We start from the raw sequence: 19,424 nt of genomic DNA, 5'->3' as shown, positions 1-19,424 counted from the left end.
CCAATACCCCAGCCACCCTCTGTACCCAGTGATATCAGACTCATCCAATACCCCACCCACCTCCTGGACCCAGTGATATCAGACTCACCCAATACCCCACCCACCCTCTGTACCCAGTGATATCAGACTCACCCAATACCCCACCCACCTCCTGTACCCAGTGATATCAGACTCACCCAATTCCCCACCCACCTCCTGTACCCAGTGATATCAGACTCACCCAATACCCCACCCACCCTCTGTACCCAGTGATATCAGACTCACCCAATACCCCACCCACCCTCTGTACCCAGTGATATCAGACTCACCCAATACCCCACCCACCTCCTGGACCCAGTGATATCAGACTCACCCAATACCCCACCGACCTCCTGTACCCAGATATCAGACTCACCCAATACCCCACCCACCTTCTCTACCCAGTGATATCAGACTCACCCAATGCCCCACCCACCTCCTTTACCCTGTGATATCAGACTCACCCAATACCCCACCCACCTCCTGTACCCAGTGATATCAGACTCACCCAATACCCCACCCACCTTCTCTACCCAGTGATATCAGACTCACCCAATGCCCCACCCACCTCCTGTACCCTGTGATATCAGACTCACCCAATACCCCACCCACCTCCTGTACCCAGATATCAGACTCACCCAATACCCCACCGACCTTCTCTACCCAGTGATATCAGACTCACCCAATGCCCCACCCACCTCCTGTACCCAGTGATATCAGACTCACCCAATACCCCACCGACCTTCTCTACCCAGTGATATCAGACTCACCCAATACCCCACCCACCCACTGTACCCAGTGATATCAGACTCACCCAATACCCCACCCACCCACTGTACCCAGTGATATCAGACCCACCCAATACCCCACCCACCTCCTGCACCCAGTGATATCAGACTCACCCAATACCCCACCCACCTCCTGCACCCAGTGATATCAGACTCACCCAATACCCCACCCACCTCCTGTACGTTCCCTCAGCGCTGCACTGAAACAGTCAGCCTTGCATTATCGGCATCGTCCTGTGGCAGGGCTTGAACCTGTGACGACCTGATTTAAATGTGAGGAATCTTACAACACCAGGTTTCCGTCCAACAGTTTTATTTGAAAATCACAAGCTTTCGGAGGCTTTCTCCTTCGTCAGCCTCCGAAAGCTTGTGATTTTCCAATAAAACTGTTGGACTATAACCTGGTGTTGTAAGATTCCTCACATTTGTCCACCCCAGTCCATCACCGGCATCTCCACATCATGACCTGATTTAAAGAGAGAGTGCTACTGACTGAGCCAAACCGGCACTCACTAAATTCCCAATCCTAGGAGGGAAGGGGGAGTGTGGAGCTTCATTCCCGGGGTGTGACTGTCTTTTCTGATCTTCCCTTCTTCTCAGGGCAGTGTTGGACAAGGAGGGCCATCTGGCCAGGTGGGCCTGAGGGGAAGGATGGGCTGTGAAGGCAAAGCCGGAAACCAAGGAGAAAAGGGCCTTCGTGGACAGAGGGTAAGGTTTAAATTCTGAGGCACCATCTGACCAAGTCAATCCCTTCTCCTGCCCACTATTGGTTCCTCGCGGGGTACAAATTAAGGACAACGAAAGGAAATCAGAAATGCAGGAGGACCTTTGCACTAAAAGGATTGTGAGTATGTGGAACAGATTACAGGCATGGGGGGAGAACTCCCCCCCTCTTCTTCGAAATAGTGGCCTTGGGATCTTTTACACCCACCTGAGAGGGCAGACAGGGCCTCGTTTAACGTCTCATCCGAAAGACGGCACCTCTGACAGTGCAGCACTCTCTCAGTACTGACCCAGTCGGTCATGGGTTTAAACTAGTATGGCAGGGGGATGGGAACCAAAGGGCAGGTACAGATAGGACAAATTCAGACCAGGAAACGGGAAATAGAAAAGCAGTTAGTGACGTAGTTAGCAACTCAGAAAGGCAAAAGAAGCCAAGGTTAAATAGTGTTCAGCACAGGAATTTGACGGGATTAAAGGGTATATACTTCAATGCAAGGAGTATTACAAACAAAGCAGATGAGCTAAAGGCACAGCATGATATCATTGCAAAAACAGAAACCAGGCTTAAAGAGGGGGATAATTAGCAGCTAAATATCCCTGGATATAGAGTTTTCAGGCAGGATACAGTGGGTGATGGAAAAGGAGAGGGGGGGTAGCATTATTGGAACATCGGAACAGGAGTCGGCCATTCAGCCCCTCGTGCCTGCTCCGCCATTTGATAAGATCATGGCTGATCTGTGATCTAACTCCATATACCTGCCTTTGGCCCATATCCCTTAATACCTTTGGTTGCCAAAAAGCTATCCATCTCAGATTTAAATTTAGCAATTGAGCTAGTATCAATTGCCGTTTGCGGAAGAGAGTTCCAAACTTCTACCACCCTTTGTGTGTAGAAATGTTTTCTAATCTCACCCCTGAAAGGTCTGGCTCTAATTTTTAGACTGTGCCCCCTACTCCTAAAATCCCCAACCAGCGGAAATAGTTTCTCTCTATCCACCCTATCTGTTCCCCTTAATATCTTATAAACTTCGATCAGATCACCCCTTAACCTTCGAAACTCGAGAGAACACAACCCCAGTTTGTGTAATCTCTCCTCGTAACTTAACCCTTGAAGTCCGGGTATCATTCCAGTAAACCTACGCTGCACTCCCTCCAAGGCCAATATGTCCTTCCGAAGGTGCGGTGCCCAGAACTGCTCACAGTACTCCAGGTGCGGTCTATCCAGGGTTTTGTATAGCTGCAGCATAACTTCTGCCCCCTTGTACTCCAGTCCTCGAGATATAAAGGCCAGCATTCCATTTGCCTTATTGATTATTTTCTGCACCTGTTCATGACACTTCAATGATCTATGTACCTGAACCCCTAAGTCCCTTTGGACATCCACTGTTTATAACTTTTTACCATTTAGAAAGTACCCTGTTCTATCCTTTTTTGATCCAAAGTGGATGACCTCACATTTGTCTACATTGAATTCCATTTGCCACAGTTTTGCCCATTCACCTAATCTATCAATGTCGCTTTGTAATTTTATGTTTTCATCTACACTGCTCTCAATGCCACCAATCATTGTGTCATCGGCAAACTTAGATACGAGACTTTCTATGCCTTCATCTAAGTCATTAATAAATATTGTGAATAATTGAGGCCCCAAGACAGATCCCTGCGGGACTCCACTAGTCACATCCTGCCAATGTGAGTACCTTCCCATTATCCCTACTCTCTGTCGCCTTTCGCTCAGCCAACTTCCTAACCAAGTCCGTACTTTTCCCTCGATTCCATGGGCTTCTATCTTAGCTAACAGTCTCTTATGTGGGACCTTATCAAATGCCTTCCGGAAGTCCATATAAATAACATCCATTGACATTCCACTGTCCACCACTTTAGTCACTTCTTCAAAAAATTCAATCAGGTTTGTCAGGCACGACCTACCTTTCACAAATCCATGCTGGCTCTCTCTGATTAACTGAAAATTCTCGAGGTGTTCAGTCACCCTCTCCTTAATTATAGATCCAGCATTTTCCCCACAACAGATGTTAGGCTAACTGGTCTATCATTCCCCGGTTTCCCTCTCTCTACTTTCTTAAAAAGCAGAGTGATATGTGCAATTTTCCAATCTAGAGGGACAGTTCCTGAATCTAGAGAACTTTGAAAGATTATAGTTAGGGCATCTGCAATGTGCTCACCAACTTCCTTTAAAACCCTGGGATGGAAACCATCTGGTCCTGGGGATTTGTCACTCTTTAGTGCTATTATTTTCTTCATTACTGTTGCTTTACTTATGTTAATTTTATCGAGTCCCTGTCCCCGATTCAATATTAGTTTTCTTGGGATTTCCGGCATGCTATCCTCTTTTTCTACTGTAAATACTGACGCAAAGTAATTGTTCAACATGTCCGCCATTTCCCCATTGTCAATGACAATATCCCCACTTTCAGTTTTTAAGGGGCCAACACTGCTCCTGACCACCCTCTTTTTCCTAATGTAACTATAAAAGATCTTCGTATTGGTTTTGATATCCCTTGCGAGTTTCTTTTCATACTCTCTTTTTGTAGCTCTTACTATCTGTTTTGTGACCCTTTGTTGATCTTTGTATCTTTCCCATTCGCCAGGATATGTGCCATTTTTTGCCTTTTTGTATGCCCTTTACTTGTGTCTTATACTGTCCCTTACCTCTTTAGTTGTCCATGGCTGTTTTTTTTGGCAACTAGAGTTCTTGCCCCTCAGGGGTATAAACCGATTCTGTATCACGTTAAATGTTTCTTTAAACATTTCCCACTGATCATCAGTCGTTTTACCCATTAACAGATTTGCCCAGTTTACTGTGGACAGCCTCTGTCTCATCCCAATGAAGTCGGCCTTGCCCAAGTCTAGAATTGGTTAAAGAATCAATTACAGTTGTGAGAAGGGATGATATGCTAAATGGATCATCAATCGAGCACATATGGGTTGAGCTAAGAAATAAAAAAAGGGCAGTCACACTACTAGGAGTGTACTATAGACCCCCGAATAGCGAAAGGGAGATAGAAGAACAAATATGTAGGCAAATTTCTGAGTGCAAAAATAAGAGGGCAATAATAGTAGGGGACTTCAACTACCCGAACATCAACTGGGATTCAAACAGTGTGAGGGGCACAGAGGGTGCAAAATTCTTGATCGGTGTCCAGGAGAACTTTTTTAGCCAGTACGTGACAAGCCCAACAAGAGGGAATGCAATTCTAGATTTAGTCCTGGGAAATGAAGATGGGCAAGTGGGTGAAGTGACAGTGGGTGACCATATTGGGGATAGTGACCACAATACAGTTAGTTTTAGCATTATTATGGAAAAGGACAGAGTTAAATCAGGAGTAAATGTTTCAAATTGGGGGAAGGTAAATTTTACAGAACTAAGAGGTGATTTGGCAGAAGTGGACTGGACACAACTACTTGAGGAGAAATCAGTGGCAAGCCAGTGGGAGGCACTAAAAAGTGAAATTCTACAGGTACAATGCAGATACGTCCCCTCAAAGAAAAAGGGTGGCACTGCCAAATTTAGAGCCCCCTGGTTGTCTAGAAGTATACGGGGCAAGATAAAGCAGAAAAAGAAAGCTTATGACTGTCAAAGAAAACTAAATACTGCAGAAAGCCTAGAGGAGTATAGAAAGTACAGGGATGACGTAAAAAAGGAAATAAGGAGAGCAAAAAGAGGGCATGAAAAAATATTAGCCAGTAAGATTAAAGAAAACCCAAAGATGTTTTATCAGTACATTAAGAACAAGAGGATAGCTAAGGAAAAGGTGGGACCTATCAGGGATGATAAGGGTAACTTGTGTGTAGAAGCAGAGGATGTGGGTAGGGTTTTAAATGAATATTTTGTCTCCGTATTCACCGTGATCCAGATGCAGTAGTTAAAGAGGAGAGGTGTGAAATATTGGATAAGGTAAACATAACGAGAGAGGAAGTACTAGAGGGACTGGAATCCTTGAAAGTTGATAAGTCACCAGGACCGGATGGATTGTTTCCGAGGCTATTGAAGGAAGCCAGGGAGGAAATAGCGGATGCTCTGAGGATCATTTTCCAATCCTCACTAGATACAGGGGAGGTACCAGAGGACTGGAAGACTGCAAACGTAGTACCATTGTTTAAAAAGAGTACGAGGGAAAGGCCGAACAATTATAGGCCGGTCAGTCTTACCTTGGTGGTGGGCAAACTATTAGAATCAATACTGAGAGAGAGGATAAACTGTCACTTGGAAAGGCATGGTTTAATCAGGGATAGTCAGCATGGATTTGTTCAGGGAAGGTCATGCCTTATAAATCTGATTGAATTCTTTGAGGAAATGACAAGGAGGATTGATGAGGGTCGTGCAGTGGATGTTGTCTACATGGATTTTAGTAAGGCATTTGACAAGGTCCCACATGGCAGACTGGTCAGAAAGGTAAAAGCCCATGGGATACAGGGAAATGTGGCGAATTGGATCCAAACTTGGCTCAGTAACAGGAAACAAAGGGTAAAAGTCGATGGATGTCTTTGCGAATGGAAATCCGTTTCCAGTGGTGTGCCACAGGGCTCAGTGTTGGGTCCCTTGCTGTTTGTGGTATATATTATTGATTTGGACTTGAATGTAGGGGGCATGATTGGAAAATTTGCAGACGACACAAAAATTGTCCGTGTAGTTGATATTGAAGAGGATAGCTGTAGACTCCAAGAAGATATCAATGGGTTGATGGAGTGGGCAGAAAAGTGGCAAATGGAGTTCAACCCGGAGAAGTGTGAGGTAATGCACTTAGGGAGGGCAAACAGTAAAAGGGAATACGCAGTAAATGGGAATATATTGAGAGGGGTAGAGGAAGTGAGAGACCTTGGAGCGCATGTGCACAGGTCCCTGAAGGTGGCAGTACAGGTAGATAAGGTTGTGAAGAAGGCATACGGAATGCTCTCCGTTATTAGCCGAGGTATAGAATACAAAAGCAGGGATGTAATGATGGAACTGTATAAAACGCTGGTAAGGCCACAGCTGGAGTATTGTGCGCAGTTCTGGTCACCACATCACAGGAAGGATGTAATTGATCTGGAGAGAGTGCAGAGAAGATTTACAAGAATGTTGCCAGGGCTTGAAAATTGCAGCCACGAGGAGAGATTGGATAGGCTGGGGTTGTTTTCCTTGGAGCAGAGGAGGCTGAGGGGAGACTTGATTGAGGTGTACAAAATTATGAGGGGCCCAGATAGAGTAGACAGGAAGTACCTGTTTCCCCTAGCGGAGAGTTCAAGAACTAGAGGACATAGATTTCAGCTGATTGGTGGAAGGATTAGAGGGGACATAAGGAAAAACTTTTTTACCCAGAGGGTGGTGGGTGTATGGAATCCGCTGCCTGAATTCGTGGGAGAGGCAGGGACCCTCAACTCTTTTTTAAAGTCCCGGACCTGCATCTAAAGTGCTGTAAGCTGCAGGGCTACGGATCGGGTGCTGGAAGGTGGGATTAGAATGGGCACCTGGTTGTTCTTTGAGCCGGCACGGAAACGATGGGCCGAATGGCCCCCTTCTGTGCTGTATCTTTTCTATGGTTCCATGGACCCTCTGACAGTGCAGCGCTCCCTCAGTACTGACCCTCCGACAGTGCAGCGCTCCCTCAGGACTGACCCTCCGACAGTGCAGCACTCCCTCAGTACTGACCCTCCGACAGTGCAGCGCTCCCTCAGTACTGAACCTCCGACAGTACAGCACTCCCTCAGTACTGACTCTCCGACACTGCAGCTCTCCCTCAGTACTGACCCTCCGACAGTGCAGCGCTCCCTCAGTACTGACCCTCCGACAGTGCAGCACTCCCTCAGTACTGACCCTCCTGCAGTGCAGCGCTCCCTCAGTACTGACCCTCCGACAGTGCAGCGCTCCCTCAGTACTGACTCTCCGACAGTGCAGCGCTCCCTCAGTACTGACCCTCCTGCAGTGCAGCGCTCCCTCAGTACTGACCCTCCGACAGTGCAGCGCTCCCTCAGTACTGACCCTCCGACAGTGCAGCGCTCCCTCAGTACTGACCCTCCGACAGTGCAGCACTCCCTCAGTACTGACCCTCCTGCAGTGCAGCGCTCCCTCAGTACTGACCCTCCGACACTGCAGCGCTCCCTCAGTACTGACTCTCCTACAGTGCAGCGCTCCCTCAGTACTGACCCTCCTGCAGTGCAGCGCTCCCTCAGTACTGACCCTCCGACAGTGCAGCGCTCCCTCAGTACTGACCCTCCGACAGTGCAGCGCTCCCTCAGTACTGACCCTCCGACAGTGCAGCGCTCCCTCAGTACTGATCCTCCTGCAGTGCAGTACTCCCTCAGTACTGACCCTCCTGCAGTGCAGCGCTCCCTGAGTACTGACCCTCCAACAGTGCAGCGCTCCCTCAGTACTGACCCTCCGACAGTGCAGCGCTCCCTCAGTACTGACCCTCCTACAGTGCAGCGCTCCCTCAGTACTGACCCTCCTGCAGTGCAGCGCTCCCTCGGTACTGACCCTCCTGCAGTGCAGCGCTCCCTCAGTACTGACCCTCCGACAGTGCAGCGCTCCCTCAGTACTGACCCTCCGACAGTGCAGCGCTCCCTCAGTACTGACCCTCCGACAGTGCAGCGCTCCCTCAATACTGACCCTCCGACAGTGCAGCGCTCCCTCAGTACTGATCCTCCTGCAGTGCAGCACTCCCTCAGTACTGACCCTCCTGCAGTGCAGCGCTCCCTCAGTACTGACCCTCCAACAGTGCAGCGCTCCCTCAGTACTGACCCTCCGACAGTGCAGCGCTCCCTCAGTACTGACCCTCCGACAGTGCAACGCTCCCTCAGTACTGACCCTGCGACAGTGCAGCGCTCCCTCCGTACTGACCCTCCGACAGTGCAGCGCTCCCTCAGTACTGACCCTCCGTCAGTGCAGCGCTCCCTCAGTACTGACCCTCCGACAGTGCAGCACTCCCTCAGTACTGACCCTCCTGCAGTGCAGCGCTCCCTCCGTACTGACCCTCCGACAGTGCAGCGCTCCCTCAGTACTGACCCTCCGTCAGTGCAGCGCTCCCTCAGTACTGACCCTCCGACAGTGCAGCACTCCCTCAGTACTGACTCTCCGACAGTGCAGCGCTCCCTCAGTACTGACCCTCCGACAGTGCAGCGCTCCCTCAGTACTGACCCTCCGACAGTGCAGCGCTCCCTCAGTACTGACCCTCCGACAGTGCAGCGCTCCCTCAGTACTGACCCTCCGACAGTGCAGCGCTCCCTCAGTACTGACCCTCCGACAGTGCAGCGCTCCCTCAGTACTGACCCTCCGATAGTGCAGCGCTCCCTCAGTACTGACTCTCCGACAGTGCAGCGCTCCCTCAGTACTGACCCTCCGACAGTGCAGCGCTCCCTCAGTACTGACCCTCCGACAGTGCAGTGCTCCCTCAGTACTGACCCTTCGACAGTGCAGCGCTCCCTCAGTACTGACCCTCCGACAGTGCAGCGCTCCCTCAGTACTGACCCTCCGACAGTGCAGCGCTCCCTCAGTACTGACCCTCCGACAGTGCAGCGCTCCCTCAGTACTGACCCTCCGACAGTGCAGCGCTCCCTCAATACTGACCCTCCGACAGTGCAGCGCTCCCTCAGTACTGATCCTCCTGCAGTGCAGCACTCCCTCAGTACTGACCCTCCTGCAGTGCAGCGCTCCCTCAGTACTGACCCTCCAACAGTGCAGCGCTCCCTCAGTACTGACCCTCCGACAGTGCAGCGCTCCCTCAGTACTGACCCTCCGACAGTGCAACGCTCCCTCAGTACTGACCCTGCGACAGTGCAGCGCTCCCTCCGTACTGACCCTCCGACAGTGCAGCGCTCCCTCAGTACTGACCCTCCGTCAGTGCAGCGCTCCCTCAGTACTGACCCTCCGACAGTGCAGCACTCCCTCAGTACTGACCCTCCTGCAGTGCAGCGCTCCCTCCGTACTGACCCTCCGACAGTGCAGCGCTCCCTCAGTACTGACCCTCCGTCAGTGCAGCGCTCCCTCAGTACTGACCCTCCGACAGTGCAGCACTCCCTCAGTACTGACTCTCCGACAGTGCAGCGCTCCCTCAGTACTGACCCTCCGACAGTGCAGCGCTCCCTCAGTACTGACCCTCCGACAGTGCAGCGCTCCCTCAGTACTGACCCTCCGACAGTGCAGCGCTCCCTCAGTACTGACCCTCCGACAGTGCAGCGCTCCCTCAGTACTGACCCTCCGACAGTGCAGCGCTCCCTCAGTACTGACCCTCCGATAGTGCAGCGCTCCCTCAGTACTGACTCTCCGACAGTGCAGCGCTCCCTCAGTACTGACCCTCCGACAGTGCAGCGCTCCCTCAGTACTGACCCTCCGACAGTGCAGTGCTCCCTCAGTACTGACCCTTCGACAGTGCAGCGCTCCCTCAGTACTGACCCTCCGACAGTGCAGCGCTCCCTCAGTACTGACCCTCCGACAGTGCAGCGCTCCCTCAGTACTGACCCTCCGACAGTGCAGCGCTCCCTCAGTGCTGACCCTTCGACAGTGCAGCGCTCCCTCAGTACTGACCCTCCGACAGTGCAGCGCTCCCTCAGTACTGACCCTTCGACAGTGCAGCGCTCCCTCAGTACTGACCCTCCGACAGTGCAGCTCTCCCTCAGTACTGACCCTCCGACAGTGCAGCGCTCCCTCAGTACTGACCCTCCGACAGTGCAGCGCTCCCTCAGTACTGCACTGGGAGTGTCAGCATCGATTTTGTGCTCAAGTCTCTGGAGTGGGACTTGAACCAGGCATGTAAACAGTAAACGGGTAGTAAGAGGAGGGGTGGGGCCGATTAGGGACCATAAAGGAGATCTACTCATGGAGGCAGAGGGCATGGCTGAGGTACTAAATGAGCACTTTGCATCTGTCTTTACCAAGGAAGAAGATGCTGCCAGAGTCTCAGTGAATGAAGATATAGTTGAGATACTTGATGGGCTAAAAATTGATAAAGAGGAGATACTAGAAAGGCTGACTGTACTTAAAGTAGATAAGTCATCCGGTCCGGATGGGATGCATCCGAGGTTGCTGAGGGAAGTAAGGGTGGAAATTGCGGAGGTACTGGCCATAATCTTCCAAACATCCGTAGATACGGGGGTGGTGCCAGAGGACTGGAGAATTGCAAATGTTACACCCTTGTTCAAAAAAGGGTGTAAGGATAAACCCAGCAACTACAGGCCAGTCAGTTTAACCTCAGTGGTGGGGAAACTTTTAGAAACGATAATCCGGGACAGAATTAACAGTCACTTGGATGAGTGTGGATTGATTAGGGAAAGCCAGCACGGATTTGTTAAAGGCAAATCGTGTTTAACTAACCTGATAGAGTTTTTTGATGAGGTAACAGAGAGGGTCGATGAGGGCAATGCAGTTGATGTGGTGTATATGGACTTTCAAAAGGCGTTTGATAAAGTGCCACATGATAGGCGTATCATCAAGATTGTGGCCCATGGAATAAAAAGGGCAGTAGCAACTTGGATACAGAATTGGCTAAGTGACAGGAAACAGAGAGTAGTGGTGAACGGTTGTTTTTCGGACTGGAGGGAGGTGTACAGTGGTGTTCCCCAGGGGTCAGTGCTGGGACCACTGCTTTTCTTGATATATATTAATGACTTGGACTTGGGTATACAGGACACAATTTCAAAATTTGCGGATGACACAAAACTTGGAAGTGTAGTAAACAGTGAGGAGGATATAGACAGGCTGGTGGAATGGGCGGACACGTGGCAGATGGAATTTAACGCAGAAAAATGCGAAGTGATACATTTCAGTAGGAAGAACGAGGCGAGGCAATATAAACTAGAGGGTACAATTCTAAAAGGTGTGCAGAAACAGAGAGATCTGGGGGTATATGAGCACAAATCGTTGAAGGTGGCAGGGCAGGTTAGAAAGCGGTTAAAAAAGCACACAGGATCCTGGACTTTATAAATAGAGGCATAGAGTACAAAAGTATGGAAGTCATGATGAACCTTTATAAAACACTGGTTCGGCCACAACTGGAGTATTGTGTCCAGTTCTGGGCACCGCACTTCAGGAAAGATGTGAAGGCCTGAGAGAGGGTGCAGAAGAGATTTACTAGAATGATTCCAGGGATGAGGGACTTTAGTTCCGTGGATAGACTGGAGAAGCTGGGGTTGTTCTCCTTGGAACAGAGACGGTTGCGAGGAGATTTGATCGAGGTATTCAAAGTCATGTAGGGTCCAGACAGAGTAGATAGAGAGAAACTGTTCCCATTGGCGGAAGGGTCAAGAACCAGAGGGCATAGATTTAAGGTGATTGACAAAAGAACCAAAGGTGACATGAGGAAAAACTTTTTTACACAGCGAGCGGTCAGGATCTGGAATGCACTGCCCGAGGGGGTGGTGGAGGCAGATTCAATCATGGCCTTCAAAAGGGAACTGGATCAGTACTCGAAACGAAAAAATTTGCAGGAGTACAGGGATAGGATGGGGGAGTGGGACTGGCTGGATAGCTCTTGCATTGAGCCAGAATGGACTCGATGGGCCGAATAGCCACCTTCCATGTTGTAACCTTTCTATGATTCTATGATTCTATGACCTTCGGACTGGGATGAGAGAGAGACCCATTGAGTCATGGCTGACACTTGAAAGGAACGAGATCGGTTCTTGTCCACAAATGGGAATCAAGGTTATAAGAAATGGCCGAAGAGAACACCGTGGGTAGGTGAGGGTCGATGGGCCGAAGGGGACACTGTGCAATGGGAAGGGAGTGGGTGGATTCAGGCTGGAACGATGTCCTGCCACAGCTGTGTGCTTGGGGAAGGGAGTGAGACAGATATCAAGGTACAGGGTGAGGGGAGGGCCAGCAATAACCTCAGCCCTGCAGCTGGTGGACCAGTCTAGTCTCGGACACATCCAACACGGCCTTGAGGAGTCAGGGATCCACATTGGCAGCAAGTCTATCACTGAGACACGTGAGCTGCAGCTGACTTCAAACCTCCTCTCTCACTCTCTTCACCTCTTGGTTTCCAGGGAGACGATGGTCTGCTGGGGCTCACTGGGGGAAAAGCTCCCCCAGGAATCATGGTGAGTACAAGTGTGAATCTGAACATGCTGCTCCTCACAGAGATGGGCCCGGGGTCAGTTTCCCTGAGATTACTGTGTTCGTTGGGCCCCGGGGTCAGTTTCCCTGAGATTACTGTGTTCGTTAGGCCCGGGGTCAGTTTCCCTGAGATTACTGTGTTCGTTGGGCCCCGGGGTCAGTTTCCCTGAGATTACTGTGTTCGTTGGGCCCGGGGTCAGTTTCCCTGAGATTACTGTGTTCGTTGGGCCCGGGGTCAGTTTCCCTGAGATTACTGTGTTCGTTGGGCCCCGGGGGTCAGTTTCCCTGAGATTACTGTGTTCGTTGGGCCCGGGGTCAGTTTCCCTGAGATTACTGTGTTCGTTGGCCCCGGGGTCAGTTTCCCTGAGATTACTGTGTTCGTTGGGCCCCGGGGTCAGTTTCCCTGAGATTACTGTGTTCGTTGGGCCCCGGGGTCAGTTTCCCTGAGATTACTGTGTTCGTTGGGCCCGGGGGTCAGTTTCCCTGAGATTACTGTGTTCGTTGGGCCCCGGGGTCAGTTTCCCTGAGATTACTGTGTTTGTTGGGCCCCGGGGTCAGTTTCCCTGAGATTACTGTGTTCGTTGGGCCCCGGGGTCAGTTTCCCTGAGATTACTGTGTTCGTTGGGCCCGGGGTCAGTTTCCCTGAGATTACTGTGTTCGTTGGGCCCCGGGGTCAGTTTCCCTGAGATTACTGTGTTCGTTGGGCCCCGGGGTCAGTTTCCCTGAGATTACTGTGTTCGTTGGGCCCCGGGGTCAGTTTCCATGAGATTACTGTGTTCGTTGGGCCCGGGGGTCAGTTTCCCTGAGATTACTGTGTTCGTTGGGCCCCGGGGTCAGTTTCCATGAGATTACTGTGTTCGTTGGGCCCCGGGGTCAGTTTCCCTGAGATTACTGTGTTCGTTGGGCCCTGGGTCAGTTTCCCTGAGATTACTGTGTTCGTTGGGCCCCGGGGTCAGTTTCCCTGAGATTACTGTGTTCGTTGGGCCCCGGGGGTCAGTTTCCCTGAGATTACTGTGTTCGTTGGGCCCCGGGGGTCAGTTTCCCTGAGATTACTGTGTTCGTTGGGCCCCGGGGTCAGTTTCCCTGAGATTACTGTGTTCGTTGGGCCCCGGGGGTCAGTTTCCCTGAGATTACTGTGTTCGTTGGGCCCCGGGGTCAGTTTCCCTGAGATTACTGTGTTCGTTGGGCCCCGGGGGTCAGTTTCCCTGAGATTACTGTGTTCGTTGGGCCCCGGGGTCAGTTTCCCTGAGATTACTGTGTTCGTTGGGCCCGGGGGTCAGTTTCCCTGAGATTACTGTGTTCGTTGGGCCCCGGGGTCAGTTTCCCTGAGATTACTGTGTTCGTTGGGCCCGGGGTCAGTTTCCCTGAGATTACTGTGTTCGTTGGGCCCGGGGTCAGTTTCCCTGTGATTACTGTGTTCGTTGGGCCCCGGGGTCAGTTTCCCTGAGATTACTGTGTTCGTTGGGCCCCGGGGTCAGTTTCCCTGAGATTACTGTGTTCGTTGGGCCCCGGGGTCAGTTTCCCTGAGATTACTGTGTTCGTTGGGCCCCGGGGGTCAGTTTCCCTGAGATTACTGTGTTCGTTGGGCCGGGGGTCAGTTTCCCTGAGATTACTGTGTTCGTTGGGCCCCGGGGTCAGTTTCCCTGAGATTACTGTGTTCGTTGGGCCCGGGGGTCAGTTTCCCTGAGATTACTGTGTTCGTTGGGCCCCGGGGTCAGTTTCCCTGAGATTACTGTGTTCGTTGGGCCCGGGTCAGTTTCCCTGAGATTACTGTGTTCGTTGGGCCCGGGGTCAGTTTCCCTGAGATTACTGTGTTCGTTGGGCCCCGGGGTCAGTTTCCCTGAGATTACTGTGTTCGTTGGGCCCCGGGGTCAGTTTCCCTGAGATTACTGTGTTCGTTGGGCCCCGGGGGTCAGTTTCCCTGAGATTACTGTGTTCGTTGGGCCCCGGGGTCAGTTTCCCTGAGATTACTGTGTTCGTTGGGCCCGGGGTCAGTTTCCCTGAGATTACTGTGTTCGTTGGGCCCCGGGGTCAGTTTCCCTGAGATTACTGTGTTCGTTGGTCCCCGGGGTCAGTTTCCCTGAGATTACTGTGTTCGTTGGGCCCCCGGGGTCAGTTTCCCTGAGATTACTGTGTTCGTTGGGCCCCGGGGTCAGTTTCCCTGAGATTACTGTGTTCGTTGGCCCGGGGGTCAGTTTCCCTGAGATTACTGTGTTCGTTGGGCCCCGGGGGTCAGTTTCCCTGAGATTACTGTGTTCGTTGGGCCCCGGGGTCAGTTTCCCTGTGATTACTGTGTTCGTTGGGCCCCGGGGTCAGTTTCCCTGAGATTACTGTGTTCGTTGGGCCCCGGGGTCAGTTTCCCTGAGATTACTGTGTTCGTTGGGCCCCGGGGTCAGTTTCCCTGAGATTACTGTGTTCGTTGGGGCCCCGGGGTCAGTTTCCCTGAGATTACTGTGTTCGTTGGGCCCCGGGGTCAGTTTCCCTGAGATTACTGTGTTCGTTGGGCCCCGGGTCAGTTTCCCTGCTCTGATTCGACAGCAGGTGTATAATATCTACTCTGAATTCCCTCTCCCCCCTCACAGGGTTTTCCAGGAGGTCGGGGGCTGCTCGGTGTTGATGGGGCTCAAGGTGTAAAGGTAATGTGGTGGGGGGATGGTTGGGATGAGGATGGGGGGCGGGGGAGTTGGGAGGGGGGGTGGGGGATGGGGGGGCGGGGAGTTGGGAGGGGGGGATGGGGGGGCGGGGGAGTTGGGAGGGGGGGTGGGGGATGGGGGGCGGGGGAGTTGGGAGGGGGGGGTGTGGGAAGGGGGGGCGGGGGGTGTTGGGAGGGGGGGTGGGGGATGGGGGGGGGCGGGGGAGTTGGGGGAGGGGGGGTGGAGGATGGGGGGGCGGGGGAGTTGGGAGGGGGTGGGGGATGGGGGGGCGGGGGAGTTGGGGGGGGGTGGGGGATGGGGGGGCGGGGGAGTTGGGGGGGGGGTGGGGGATGGGGGGGGCGGGGGAGTTGGGGAGGGGTGGGTGCGGGATGGTGGGGGCGGGGGTTTGGAGGGGGTGGGGGTGGGGGGAGGGGGGAGGGGGGGAGGGGGAGTGGGGGGGGGTGGGGGATGGGGGGGCGGGGGAGTTGGGAGGGGGGGGTATCGTGGCGGCGGTGGGGGGCCCGTTCTCAGCGCCTGTTCCTCATCACGTTGCTCTTGCTCTAGGGACTCGCTGGTTTCCCCAGGACTGAGGGGACCCTCCGGACCCCCGAGGACAAACGGTATCTCTTGAACTCATTGACTGGACCGTGTTTCAGGGTGTTGAGCTGTGATATCGGGGAGGATTTCACACTCACTGTACTCAGTTGGTGTTTTATTTTTGTGCAACAGCACGAATATGTGCTCACAAGTCATACCCGGGGAGACGGGCCCGCCTGTGCTCACAGTCTGACCCGGGGAGACGGGGCCCGCCTGTGCTCACAGTCTGACCCGGGGAGACGGGCCCGCCTGTGCTCACAGTCTGACCGGGGAGACGGGCCCGCCTGTGCTCACAGTCTGACCCGGGGAGACGGGCCCGCCTGTGCTCACAGTCTGACCCGGGGAGACGGGCCCGCCTGTGCTCACAGTCTGACCCGGGGAGACGGGCCCGCCTGTACACACAGTCTGACCCGGGGAGACGGGCCCGCCTGTACACACAGTCTGACCCGGGGAGACGGGCCCGCCTGTACACACAGTCTGACCCGGGGAGACGGGCCCGCCTGTGCTCACAGTCTGACCCGGGGAGACGGGCCCGCCTGTACACACAGTCTGACCCGGGGAGACGGGCCCGCCTGTGCTCACAGTCTGACCCGGGGAGACGGGCCCGCCTGTGCTCACAGTCTGACCCGGGGAGACGGGCCCGCCTGTGCTCACAGTCTGACCCGGGGAGATGGACCCGCCTGTACACACAGTCTGACCCGGGGAGACGGACCCGCCTGTGCTCACAGTCTGACCCGGGGAGACGGGCCCGCCTGTGCTCACAGTCTGACCCCGGGGAGACGGGCCCGCCTGTGCTCACAGTCTGACCCGGGGAGACGGGCCCGCCTGTCCTCACAGTCTGACCCGGGGAGACGGGCCCACCTGTGCTCACAGTCTGACCCGGGGAGACGGGCCCGCCTGTGCTCACAGTCTGACCCGGGGAGACGGGCCCGCCTGTGCTCACAATCTGACCCGGGGAGACGGGCCCGCCTGTACACACAGTCTGACCCGGGGAGACGGGCCCGCCTGTGCTCACAGTCTGACCCGGGGAGACGGGCCCGCCTGTACACACAGTCTGACCCGGGAGAGCCGGGCCCGCCTGTGCACACAGTCTGACCCGGGGAGACGGGCCCGCCTGTGCTCACAGTCTGACCCGGGGGAGACGGGCCCGCCTGTACACACAGTCTGACCCGGGGAGACGGGCCCGCCTGTGCACACAGTCTGACCCGGGGAGACGGGCCCGCCTGTGCACACAGTCTGACCCGGGGAGACGGGCCCGCCTGTGCACACAGTCTGACCCGGGGAGACGGGCCCGCCTGTCCTCACAGTCTGACCCGGGGAGACGGGCCCGCCTGTCCTCACAGTCTGACCCGGGGGAGACGGGCCCGCCTGTGCACACAGTCTGACCCGGGGAGACGGGGCCCGCCTGTGCTCACAGTCTGACCCGGGGAGACGGGCCCGCCCTGTGCTCACAGTCTGACCCGGGGAGACGGGCCCGCCTGTGCTCACAATCTGACCCGGGGAGACGGGCCCCGCCTGTGCTCACAGTCTGACCCGGGGGAGACGGGCCCGCCTGTGCTCACAGTCTGACCCGGGGAGACGGGCCCGCCTGTGCTCACAGTCTGACCCGGGGAGACGGGGCCCGCCTGTGCGTTTATTGTTCTTCCTCCCTGCTCCGGTACCTGCCCCTTTCTCATCCCACATCCCATAGTCCTGCATCAATCCCAAACTAATCCCACTGCTCACTCCCCAGTGCTGTATCTTTCCCTACTTCAAATATTTATCCAATTTTCCCATCAAAGATGATATTGTCTCTGTCGCTCCCGATTGTGAACCCTCCGAGCTGCAACAGCCCTGTGTTAGGAAATGTCTCCGATCCTCTCTTCCTCACTGACAGTCCCTCCTCATTCACTCCCCCACTATTGTGTCTCAACCACATTTCACCATTGTACTCCCCCATCCCCCCCCACGGAGCGCAGCCCCTCCCCCGCCCGCCCCGCCCGCCATCTTGTAACAAGCTGATGCGGGGCCAGGCCCCAGGGATCAATTGGAGACACAGACGAGAGCTTAAAACAAGTGATTATTCGTCACCCACATGGGGGTCCTCACTTCGAGCAATGACTAAGACTCGGCCCGCCATCACTGTCCAGCCTCAGCTCCTTTCTCTCCACTGACCCATCACCTGCCTTTTATTCTTCCAGACCATCGTTCCTGATTGAAGGCAATTAATGTCAACAGTTTCTTAAAGCTGTACCACCTTTTATACAACGTCGTAAAATTGGTATCCCAGTCACCGATACAGAGCTCGCAACATCCTCCAGCCCCCATATCGTCTCTCCCTCCCTCCCTCTGTTCCAGTGTGTCCAGGGTGACCCCTGGTCTCTCGGCACAGTTTCCTGTCCCTGGGTGGAGTGCAGTTGAGAGGGAGACCAGTTCACCAGGCAAATCGCCAGCAATTTCAATATACCCCATAGAGCATCAGGAAAACCAGTCCCAGGACAGGCAAACACACGCACACTGGCAGCAGAATCAATTCTGAACTCAGTAAATACCATTCAACCGAGTGAAGCCCCTCTCTCCACTTCCCTAACTTTCATCGAAGCTCATCGTCCAATACCCGAACTCCTTCATTCGAGCCCATCCCTCCCTCGAGTCCCTCTAACCCCCCCCATCGAGGCCCCTCCCTCTAACCCCCCCATCGAGGCCCCTCCCTCTAACCCCCCCATCGAGGCCCCTCCCTCTAACCCCCCCATCGAGGCCCCTCCCTCTAACCCCCACATCGAGGCCCCTCCCTCTAACCCCCCCCATCGAGGCCCCTCCCTCCTAACCCCCCCATCGAGGCCCCCTCCCTCTAAACCCCCCCCATCGAGGCCCCTCCCTCTAACCCCCCCATCAGGGCCCCTCCCTCGAACCCCCCCATCGAGGCCCCTCCCTCTAACCCCCCCATCGAGGCCCCTCCCTCTAACCCCCCCCATCGAGGCCCCTCCCTCTAACCCCCCCATCGGGGCCCCTCTCTCTAACCCCCCCATCGGGGGCCCCTCCCTCTAACCCCCCCATCGGGGCCCCTCCCCCCCCCTCGCCCTCCTAACCCCCCCATCGGGGCCCCTCCCTCTAACCCCCCCATCGAGGCCCCTCCCTCTAACCCCACCCATCGGGGGCCCTCCCTCTAACCCCCCCATCGGGGCCCCTCCCTCTCGTCCCACTCACTCCCCCATCGAGGCCCCTCCCTCTAGTCCCGCGAACTCTCCCATCGAGGCCCCTCCCTCTAAATCCCCTAACTCTCCCATCGAGGCCCCTTCCTCTAGTCCCCCTAACACTCCCATCGAGGCCCTCCCTCGAGTCCCCCGAACTCTCCATCGAGGCCCCTCCCTCGAGTCCCCCGAACTCTCCCATCGAGGCCCCTCCCTCGAGTCCCCTAACTCTCCATCGAGGCCCCTCCCTCTAGTCCCGCGAACTCTCCCATCGAGGCCCCTCCCTCTAAATCCCCTAACCACTCCCATCGAGGCCCCTCCCTCTAGTCCCCTCCCTCTAGTCCCCCGAACTCTCCGACCGAGGCCCCTCCTCTAGTCCCCCTAACTCTGCCATCGAGGCCCCTCCCTCTAGTCCCCTCCCTCTAGTCTCCCGAACACTCCATCG

The 19,424-nt window shown here is 54.6% G+C and overlaps 1 long non-coding RNA gene across 1 annotated transcript; it reads left to right on the top strand.

Moving 5' to 3' along the window:
• The first annotated feature begins 1,433 nt into the window (after nucleotides 1-1,433).
• On the top strand, nucleotides 1,434-15,216 carry LOC137309620 (uncharacterized). Its single transcript, XR_010959914.1, has 3 exons — nucleotides 1,434-1,514; nucleotides 12,510-12,563; nucleotides 15,162-15,216. It is a non-coding gene; the product is annotated as an uncharacterized lncRNA (long non-coding RNA).
• Nucleotides 15,217-19,424: the final 4,208 nt, after the last annotated feature.

Source organism: Heptranchias perlo, unplaced genomic scaffold (genome assembly GCF_035084215.1).
Source record: "Heptranchias perlo isolate sHepPer1 unplaced genomic scaffold, sHepPer1.hap1 HAP1_SCAFFOLD_172, whole genome shotgun sequence".
Classification (NCBI taxonomy): domain Eukaryota; kingdom Metazoa; phylum Chordata; class Chondrichthyes; order Hexanchiformes; family Hexanchidae; genus Heptranchias; species Heptranchias perlo.
Note: the sequence above shows the minus strand (reverse complement) of the source record. Positions and strands in the feature narration are given on the sequence as shown.